The 10671-nt window shown below is 42.1% G+C and overlaps 1 long non-coding RNA gene across 9 annotated transcripts in view; it reads left to right on the plus strand.

Annotated features, from left to right (window-relative positions):
• Positions 1-10257, plus strand: part of LOC133366616 (uncharacterized) — a 46662-nt gene extending 36405 nt beyond the window's left edge. For 7 of the 9 annotated variants that reach the window (XR_009758463.1, XR_009758459.1, XR_009758461.1 and 4 more), the window contains 2 exons: positions 702-845; positions 5688-10257. This is a non-coding gene — a long non-coding RNA (uncharacterized LOC133366616). Of the gene's footprint in view, positions 1-701; positions 846-4017; positions 4123-5687 lie in introns of all 9 variants that reach the window. The other 2 variants (XR_009758456.1, XR_009758460.1) reach the window with 2 other exon arrangements.
• Positions 10258-10671: the final 414 nt, after the last annotated feature.

Consider the following 10671-nt stretch of genomic DNA (forward strand, 5'->3'; position numbering starts at 1 on the left):
GGCCGACAAGATCCCCACAGATGCTGAGTTGTTGGCAGCAGCCAGGGAATTCCTTAGGGAATTAGGATGGACCAATCAAAAGAATGTTGCCCTTGGTGATGTTTCCATTATTGAAGACCATTTGAAGGTCAACATTCAGCTGGCGTGTTCAGGTAAAAAGGGTTGGAATCTGCTTCACACATCAGGTTCAAACTACCCCAAAACCTATACCATGTTTCTCCATGATGAACATTACTATGGAGTGCTCAATGTGAAAACACTTTTTGGCTCTAAAAACTATTGTGCATATTGCAGAACATACACCCACACACATAACTGTATGTATTGTTGCAGACTTTGTTTGAGTACAGAATGTGCTAGTAATGTTGGGGCAGTGCAGAGATGTAATAATTGTAAGATGTTCTGCAGGTCTACATCTTGTTTCAATAGACATAAGTAATTGGCCTCTAAGAAAGATGTAAAATGCGAGCATATAAACTATTGTGTAAACTGCAACTCTTTCCAGAAATCAGGGCACGATGAGGAAAAATGCAAGGGTAGGCAGTGCACCGCCTTCTGGGGATTTATCACAAAGGACAAAAACCTTCAGTGCCACATGACACCTATTAAGAAAACTGATGTGTCTGTAAAATATGTGTTTTATGATTTTGAGTGTCACCAATCAACAGGTGTTCACATTCCAAATTATTGTTTTGCACAAGCCTTTGCAGGGGAAACTGTGAAATGTTTTAAGGCTAGGCCCAAGAACATAAAAAAGAAGCATGGTAAGAAACACAACAAGACAGATGAAAAGGAGAATGCTGAGAATGAGTGGCCCCCTGCAGGGAAATCATGGGAATTTAAAGGTGAGTCATGCATTGCTGACTTTATTAAGACCTTCACTAAGGATAGTCAGTTCAGCAAGTGCACATTTATATCTCACAACTCAGGCTATTTTATAATCAAACAGCTGATCAAAGAAAAACTGGATGTAGACATTGTTGCTGAGGGGGAAAACTAATATGTGTAACTGTAAAAAGTTTAGACATTAATTTCATTGATTCCCTTAGTCATCTACCCATGGCTCTCTCTAACTTTCCATCAGCTTTGGGTTTTGAAGGATGTAAGGGTTATTTTCCTCATTATTTTAATACTCCAGAGAATTGGAATTATGTGGGGTCCATGCCCAGAGTTGAGGACTGTGGTGTACATCAGATGATGTCCAAAGAAAGGGAGAAATTTTTAGCGTGGTATCAAAAGAACAAATCAAACAGGTTTGGCATGCAGGAAAAGCTGGTGTTTTATTGCAAGCAAGATGTAACCTTTCTGGTACAGGTATGCACCAAGTACAGACATGAAATCATAGAAATGACAAAGGAGAGGAGGGAAGTAAAGAGGGGAAGAAGTGTGTGACTAAATCGCTTGCTCTAGATCCATTCCAATACCTTACTCTGGCTAGCATGAGCCTGGCCATGTACAGGTTTAAGTTTCTGAAGGAGAATACCATAGCCACCCCCAGCCTGACAACTATCACAAACAACACAAGAGATTCTCTACCCCTTCAATCCAGTGGCTCTCATACATACAGCATAAAGAAAATATTCAGATTCAGCATGCCTTGAAGGGTGGCGAATTTCAGGCTGAGACTTATTTTCTTGATGGTTATGCTATCCTAGATAATAAGAAAACTGCCTTTGAATTTAACGGATGTTTTTGGCATGGCTGTGTCCTGTGTTATTCTCCAGAAAATAGGAATCCTCTGTTTGGTAAATCTTATGAGTCTCTTTACAACCCTACGGAGAAAAAAGCTGCTGAACTGAAAGGGTTGGGGTATGAAGTCAGGAGCATTTGGGAGCATGAATAGAAGCAGCTGCTGAAACCAGATGAGGAACTTAAAAACTTTCTGGCTGCAGCACAGTTTCCTCAGCCTCTAGAACCTAGAGACACTCTCTACGGCGGGCAAACTACCACTATCAGTCTTTACAATAAACCAAATGCGGATGAGCAGATACATTATTATTATTTTTGCAGTTTATATCCGTTAGTACTTAAATGAAAATCATTCCCCGTAGCGCATCCATAAGTAATCTATGAGAACTTTGAAACCCCTTTCTAATTATTTTGGGATTGCAAAGGTAAAAGTGTACCTCCCAGAGGTCTTTTCTTCCCAGTGCTGCCTGTCAAGATGAATGGAAAACTCATGTTTCCCCTGTGTGCAGCTTGTGCAAAAGCACAGTTGGAAACATGCACCCGTTCTGATGAGGAGAGGGCTCTGGTAGGAATGTGGTGTACAGTGGAACTGAACGTTGCTGTAGAGAAGGGATACAAGGTGGTAGAAATCTATGAAGTGTAGCATTTTGAAAGGACATCTACAGGCCTGTTTTCAGACTATATAGACATGCACCTTCATCAGAAACAGGAGGCATCAGGGTATCCAGAGTAGTGTGTCAGTGGAACTGATAAACAGAAATATGTAGAGGAGTTTCTCAAAAAAGAGGGGTGCTCTTGCGCCACCACCTGATGTATGAAAACAAAGCCATATGAAATATTGCCAAACTGTTTTTGAATTCTCTGTGGGGGAAATTTGCTCAGAAATCCGATCTAACTAACACACCAGTGGTAAGAGATCGTGATGATTTGTTTAAGATTCTATTCTCTGATACTTTTGAGGTTTCAATGTGTGAATTTATTGATGATGAAGCGACATGTGTGACTTAGAAACACTCAAAAGATCGCATGGTGATCTCAGGGAGTAAGAACGTGTTCATAGCCTGTTTTACAACTGCTTATGCTCGTCTGGAGCTCTACAGCTTGCTAGACAAGCTGCAAGAGTGCTGACTGTATCATGACACAGATTCTGTGATATTTGTGAGTTGGAAGGGACAGTGGAATTCGCCTCTAGGTGATTTTTTAGATGAACTCACAAGCAAGGTCCCTAATGGACAATATATGACAGAGTATGTGTCAGCAGGACCTAATTCATATGGTTAGAAGCTGTCCAGAGGGACTGCGTGCCTGAAGGTCAAACAGATAAACTTGACAGTGGATAACTGTACAAAAATTAATTTCAACAGTCTGAAAGACTTAGTTTTTTCCTATGTCCCAGACAGGAAAAAGGGGGCACAGCATGAGATAGTAGTACATCAGCAGGGTATTGTTCAAAACAAACAGCACTGGACTCTTGAAACAAAAACTCTCAAGTAAACACAGAAAGCTGTGCATGACAAAAGGGTAATTACCCAAGGATTTAAAACCGTTCTTTATGGGTTTTAAGTCATGGATGCAAGATGGCACCATCTGTTCTCAGCCATTTAACAGGACCTAGTAATTGTGGGAAAAGTTTTTTTTATAAAAACATGTTGGACAATGCTCATAGTGTACTTTCAGCACCTCCTGATAATATTCTGTGGTTTTACGTTTGGCAGCCTCTATACCAAGAATTACTATGTAAATACCCTTTTATTAATTTTGTGAAGGGCTTGCCAGAGAAATTTGATGATAATTTACTACCTCTTAATAGAACAAATTATATTATTATTGATGATTTGATTAATTGTGCATCACAGGATCAAGAAGTGGAAAAAGCTTTTACTCAATATGTTCATCATAGAAATCTGAGTATTTTTTTCATTACCCTGAATATTTTCTGCAAGGGAAAAAGCAACCTCACCATTAGCCTAAAAGCTAAATATATGGTGCTGTTTAAGAATCCCAGAGATAAATTACAGATTGCAACTTTAGCACGGCAGATGTATCCCAGAAATGTTCAGTTCTTCATGGAGGCTTTTGCAGATGCTGCACAAAAACCTTACGGTTACTTGGTTGTGGATTTAAATGCCTCCACACCTGAACCATTCAGATTAAGAGCTGGACTTTTCCCTCCAGACTGGCCTGTGGTATACACCATGAAAAAGCCCACACACGGGTACAAAAGGTGGTGACTTCATCTCCCTGCATTCTGTTAAGTTGCCTACCTGACTAGTCAACATGTCCAGTCGTATAAAAAGAAACCTCCCTCTATTAACTTTTCTTATTAAGGCCCCTCCACATCAGAGGAAAGCTGCATCAGATGAGCTCATAGAGACGATTTGTGAGATAGCTCTGAACACTTTAAAAGGCAATGTTCCCCTGACTCCCCAGCAGGTGAGTATATTAAGGAAAAAGTGCAGCCTTATCAAAAGCCTAAGCAACAAGAGAGTATCACTACGAAGGAAGAAACAATTAGTGAAGCAGTCTGGGGGGTATCTTGCGCCTTTATTGAGTATTGCCATCCCCATAATAACTGGACTTTTAGCTAAACAGTGATGGAATATGCTGAAAAGATGTATCTGGTTCCCAGCCATCAGTTAGAGCAATTGAAGGGAACCCCTCCTAAGGAGGAAAACATCAGGAAAGCTGCCATCAACACCCTCAATACTGAAATGCTGGGGATTCTTCACAGGACCGACTTAATGGAATTTGATAAAGTCAAACTTTATGACGCTCTTCTTCAAAGGTATCTCATTCATGTAAGACATAGGGAGGTGGAGAAAGAAAAACTAAACCTGATTCTGCCCAGACCTCTGCAGAAGCCTCTGTAAATTCTGATGTGCTCGTTCAGAAAGTACTGGACAATCTTCCTGATAGATATAGGAATCATGCAAGGGTGCTGTTAAACAAAATGATGCAGAACAAAAGTGTTTCTTCCTGGAATGAACAAAGTTGCTTTTGTGTATAAGGGTGATGCTATAGACAGCTCGAATATGTTGGATTTGATTAAGGGAATCACTCAAACCCAGGCCCTATCCGCCAAACATATCCCTAAAGGCTGGGATGCTTTTCTGGCTGCCCTAGCTGAACTAATCGTATCTACATCTGTTGTGGGCAATCCTATCAATAGAGAAGCTTCAGACAACCTAAAGAACCCCCCTACCTCTTCCAAAAAAAAGAAAGAGAGAGAAAAGAAAAAGACTGCTGCATGGCTTGATTTCTAGTATCTCTGATGTATATTTTATAAAGCAATAAAAATTTTCACAAGTGTACTTGACCTTATATACCATCTGTGATTGATTGTTTTACAGGTATAAAAGAAAAAACAACACTGTAAATTATTGAAGCCCCTAGGGGTGTTTTATTGGTAAACACATCTATGAAAATCATTGCAGGATACACAGCTTTGGGTTGGATGAAACACAACTGAAGAAGCCCTGACCATGTGTCTCTTGTTGTTTACAATTTCTTGCACCATCCGGTCATTTCTTTCTAAATCATGAGAATACAATTCTTGAACCTGTTTAAATGTTAGACCCTTACAACGCTGCTGTAGAAAAAATACATAATGGTAGCCACAGGAGTCAGAGTCTGGGGTTTGTAATTTTCTGGGTTGAAAAGCAATCCTGCTGGCATTTTTTCTTAGAAATTTCATAATGGCCTTGGGAATTCTTGGGTGATCTGGAGGATGACCATAGAATCAAAAAATTCTCCACTCTTATCTTCTGCCAGGTAGATGGCTAGCCAGTGTTCTCCAGGTAAGTTATGTGGATGTGTATTGACTACTAACCCCACGGGTCTTTGTAGTAATCTCTGTTTGGGAAGTCTGTCACCAGGAAACACACTGTAGAAAGTCGTTCGCTTGTGGGGGTTTGAAGAGAGGATGCGGGTTAACTGTATGCTGTCCATGTTTACATATTGTCATACAAACCATTTCTTGTATTATTTATCTCTATCAGGTTGTCAAAAACTCCATACACTATCATGTTGACAGTGACCGGAAGAGCTCTTGCAAATCGAACTTCTGCTCTCAGATTCCCTGTTTTGATAAAAGAATAGTGCTCCCCGCATTCCTGGTCTGGAGACAGGTCAAAAGCAAAAAGAGTGTAGCCTCTTGCGAACTCCTCACAGTTAATTAACAGAGCCCTATCTTTCATGTGTTTGCCGGATGTCTGCACCAGACTCATCTATTCTCGAACGCAGTTTCTTGTTTCAAATTCAGGCTGAAGAGGTTTTGTGGGGATTTGGAAACCGTCGCCATACAGAGATACAAAACTGATGTCATAATGCTTAAAGTTAAAGGGGTTTTTATTGTAAACCCCGCTGAAGGAATCGTTATCGACCAGCCCTATAACCACTTGCTTTGGTAGCTGACCCAAAAATAGATTCTCCTGCTTGCTGACGCGGCTTCCTCAGGGGATACTAAACGCTATCATGCAGACAAAATCCATAGGGTATTTGGTGTTGGATGTCAACAATGCTTCTGCATGTCCTAACCGGACACCTGGTGCCACGCTCACCTTCTTTACAGAAAGTGAGGCTGGCACAATTTGTAATTAGTATCAGCTGTTTGTATCATCAGCCATCAAACAGAAAGTGTCTTTGTTGAGTGTCAATTTAATTTTCACATCCACTCCATTCAGCATCAATTTTTCTTGAAAAAACAGATCAGCATGGAGATGACCGAGGAGGTCTATTTTTGGCTTTCAACTGTCAGAGTGGCCCTTCTAACAAAGCCTAAATTTCCCCATCCAGGGTTGCCACCTCACATTGTCTGGCTGTTTATTTGTCAAATAACCCTGCAGAAAATTGTGTGGCTATGGTGTCTTTGCCGTAATTCAGCACAAATTCTATGAAGGCTCTATAAGGGTAGCAGTTGTTGCTCTGACTGATGAGTCGGTCTCCCAGAGTCACATCCAATTGGCTAAAGATGGATACCAACGGATAATTCACCAGACCCACATTAGCTCCTCTGGCCAGGTTTGTTCCATCCTGATTCACAATTTTGCAACTCATGTACAGCAATGTATTGTTTAAGTCCATATAATCTTTGCCATTTCCTGCAATGTAGAATTCTAGCCGTGCAGTGTCCATCAGCACTGCCAAGGGTGGCACTTCGATAAACAGGCTTCTCTCAATACAGGTCTGCGTAGGTCCAATCTGGAATAGATCTAATTCAGATTTAACGCATTCCTCAGAACTGCTATGGATGAAAGCCATGATGGTTTAAAATATATCTTCTTTTTGAGCTGGTGCTGTACGCCTCTTCTTTCTTATGGCTTTCTGCTTCTGAGGTTTTTTTCTCATCAGTGATGTTCTTTTAAAAGTTCTGGGCAGGCCTGTTAGTTGCACCCATGATACTTTTCTTTTTGGGGCTTTTCTCCTTTTAATATACATCAGCCCTGATCCCTCTTGTGGATTAACTCTTTTCAAAACTGCCTGAGTAACCTGTCCATTCACATCGTTAGCAATATTTCAAACAGCTGTCTTAGCGTATGGTTTAAGAATCTCTAGGCCTCTTCTCAAAAGCAGCATGGCTTTTCAAAAAAGGCTCCTGAATATTCCCCCTATTCCTGCCCCATACATAACTGGGGCACCATGGTAATTCGGAAGAGCATTTCCTGCCTGGGCCCTGTAATAATTCCGGTAAAGTGTTGGGTATCCATAAGTTTGGGTCACTATGGACTATGGACTATGACCTGGGAGACCAGGGTTCAAATCCCCACACAGCCATGAAGCTGACTGGGTGACCTTGGGCCAGTCACTGGCTCTCAGCCTCAGAGGAAGGCTATGGTGAAACTACCTCTGAATACTGTTTACCATGAAAACCCTATTCAAAGGGTCGCCATAGGTGGTGATTGACTTGAAGGCAGTCAAAGACCACTTGGACATGGTCCCCACAGCCAACTCTGGTGAGGATTTAAACGAGGGATAGAGCTGAGTGTCATCTGCATACTGGTGACACTGCAGCCCAAATCTCCTAATGATAGTCCCCAGCGGCTTCATATAGATATTAAATAGCATGGGAGATAGGATAGAGCCCTGTGGCACACCACAATTGAGAGGCCAAGGGTCCGAAACCTCCTCCCCCAATGCTACTTGTTGATGCCTATCAGAGAGAAAGGAGCAGAACCACTGCAGTACAGTGCCTCCTATTCCCAGTCCCTCCAGGCGATGTAAAAGGATACTGTGGTCGACAGTATCAAAAGCTGCTGAGAGATCGAGGACAAGAAAGGTGAATTCTCCCCTATGTAATGCCCTCCGCATATCATCCACCAGAGCGAACAAGGCTGTTTCAGTTCCATGTCCAGTCCTGAAACCCGATTGGTATGGATCCAAATAATCCCTTTCATCCAAGTGTGCTGACAGCTGATTAGCCACCACTCGCTCAATGACCTTATATACCATAAGGGAAAAGCTTGACACAGTGATGTATGTAATTACCACAGACCAATTAAACAAAAACAAAGTAGTTCATGTAAATATGTTGAAACCTTACCATACCAGGGATGCAAAGGTGTTGCAAGTTACCTTATTCCCTGAGGGAAGTGGGCCTGAACGTCCAGATTTGGTACAGGAAAGCAAAGACAAAGGAGGGGTAGATCAAGTGGAATGGTCGGAGGAGGGGAAAGAAGAAGTAAAGGAAGAGATTCTGAGAGTTTTGAAAAACTATGGAGATCTCTTTAGTAATAAACCTGGCCGAACCAGTATAGCCAGACATTCCATTGATACTGGAAATCATGCCCCAATCAGATCTGTTCCGTACCATGTGAATGGGAAAGTTTTGAGTGAAATTAAAAAGGAGGTGGAAGATATGCTGGAACTAGGAGTGATCAGGGAATCCATCAGTCCCTGGGCCTCAAGTATTGTCCTGGTTCCAAAAAAAGATGGAACTACAAGATTTTGTATTGATTATCGATTAATCAATAAAATTACTGTCCCAGATGTGTATCCTATGCCTAGGGTGGAAGCAATGTTAGAGTTATTGGGGGCAGCAACCATTATCTCTACGATAGACCTCTGTAAAGGATTTTGGCAGATGGAACTAGACGAGCAATCCAGAGCCAAAACTGCCTTCAGTACACCAGATGGGTTATATGAGTTTGTGACTTTACCCATGGGACTAAGGAACTCACCAAGTTCGTTTCAGAGGCTAATTAATACTGTGTTGTGAGGCATGTCAGATTTTGCAGTGACCTATATCGATGACGTGGCCATTTTTAGCAAGTCGGTGCCTGAGCATGTCCAACACTTGACGGCAGTATTAGAGGCATTAAGAAAAGCAGGGCTAACAATAAAAACTAAGAAATGCCAGTTTGGATTGAATGAGGTCATCTATTTAGGACATAAGGTGGGGAGTGGGAAAATAACCCCCTTATGGAGTAAAGTTGAGGCAATACAATCATGGCCTATCCGCTTAACAAAGAAACAAGTTAGGGCATTTTTAGGTGTGGTTGGATTCTACCGAAAGTTTGTGAAAAATTTTGGGGAAATAGCGACCCCCTTGCATGAGCTGACAAAGAAAAACTGTGCTGAATGTGTGGTATGGACGGATGAATGTCAAAAGGCTTTTGATCTGCTGAAGCAAGCCTTGTGCCAAGGACCTATATTAATAGCACCAGACTATGAGCAACCATTCATCGTGGCTACAGATGCATCGGACCTCGCAATGGGAGTCGTCTTGCTGCAGGAGAGAGGAGGCACCAGACATCCAGTGGCGTATCTTAGTCGCAAGCTAACATCAAGGGAGAAGAATTATTCATCGGTCCAAAAGGAGTGCCTAGCGGTCGTGTGGGGACTGAGCAAGTTGCGCCCATATGTGTGGGGATGAATATTTACGGTGACGACGGATCATTGGGCCTTGTTATGGTTACAGACTATGAAAAACCATAACACTATGCTGCAGAGGTGGTCCTGGGCTCTACAAGACTATCAGGTGGACTTCAAGTTCATCAAAGGCAAGGACAATGTATTGGCCGATGGACTTTCAAGGCAAGTGGCTGGGACTGCAGTGACGTGACGCAGACGTAGGAACAAAAAAGACATTTTCCCCATAAAGACTTGGTTTTATTGTTAACGCGGCGTATGAATCCTAGAGCAGGAATAATACTCTGCCGTTATTTTTAAGGGGGGGGAAATGTGATGTTCCTGTATTAATGTATATATGGTAAGTGCTGTTTGTATAGAAGATATGTGGTAAGTGGAATGAAAGAGGAGGGGGGAGTAAATGAGCAGTAGAATGCTGGATGATTGGCTGAGTGTTTGGATGGCTGAGAGTATAAATGGAAGGATGACAGTTGAATTGGGGTGGACGTGAGTGGGTTGTTTGAGAGGTGAGTGGGTTGTTTTGGTGGAGTTTGGAGGTGGGTGTGAGTTGGTGTATGTCAGGAGAGTGTGGAGAAAGAGGGAGGTGGAGTTCGGATTAGTAATAAGTCAAATATCACAGTAATAGATGAAACCATAAGCTTGTAGATCATTATCAAAGTTATCTTGTTATTAATGTTATTTAATAAATACTATTTGGGTTTACCGAAGGCCTGATCCTTGGCTGGGGTTTCACAGACCAGAAGAGAGGGTAAGGTAATAACCAAGGCTGAAGGGAAACAGTAACAAATGGTGGCAGCGGTGAAGAGGAGAAGATAACAGTATAAGTATCCAGAGCAACCCCGAGTTATGAGTTATCTGCATTGATACAAGGGGGTTGGGAACAGCATAGGCACGCAGTCACAAATGTAACCAGATAGAGAGACTCAGGCAAGGTCTCTGGGAACATTGGTTGTAGAACGTGACTGGTGGTGCTGCCTAGTAGGGGGATGTATTGAGATCTGTGCTAGAGCGGAGAGAGAAACCATAAAAAAGGACAGTCCAGACTAGTGGAGTCCCTGGTGGTGCCTAGTGAAAGGCAGTAGCCACAAGCAGGTAGGAACCTGACAGGGAGAGCCA

The sequence above is a fragment of the Rhineura floridana genome, chromosome 1, assembly GCF_030035675.1.
Source record: "Rhineura floridana isolate rRhiFlo1 chromosome 1, rRhiFlo1.hap2, whole genome shotgun sequence".
Lineage (NCBI taxonomy): Eukaryota > Metazoa > Chordata > Lepidosauria > Squamata > Rhineuridae > Rhineura > Rhineura floridana.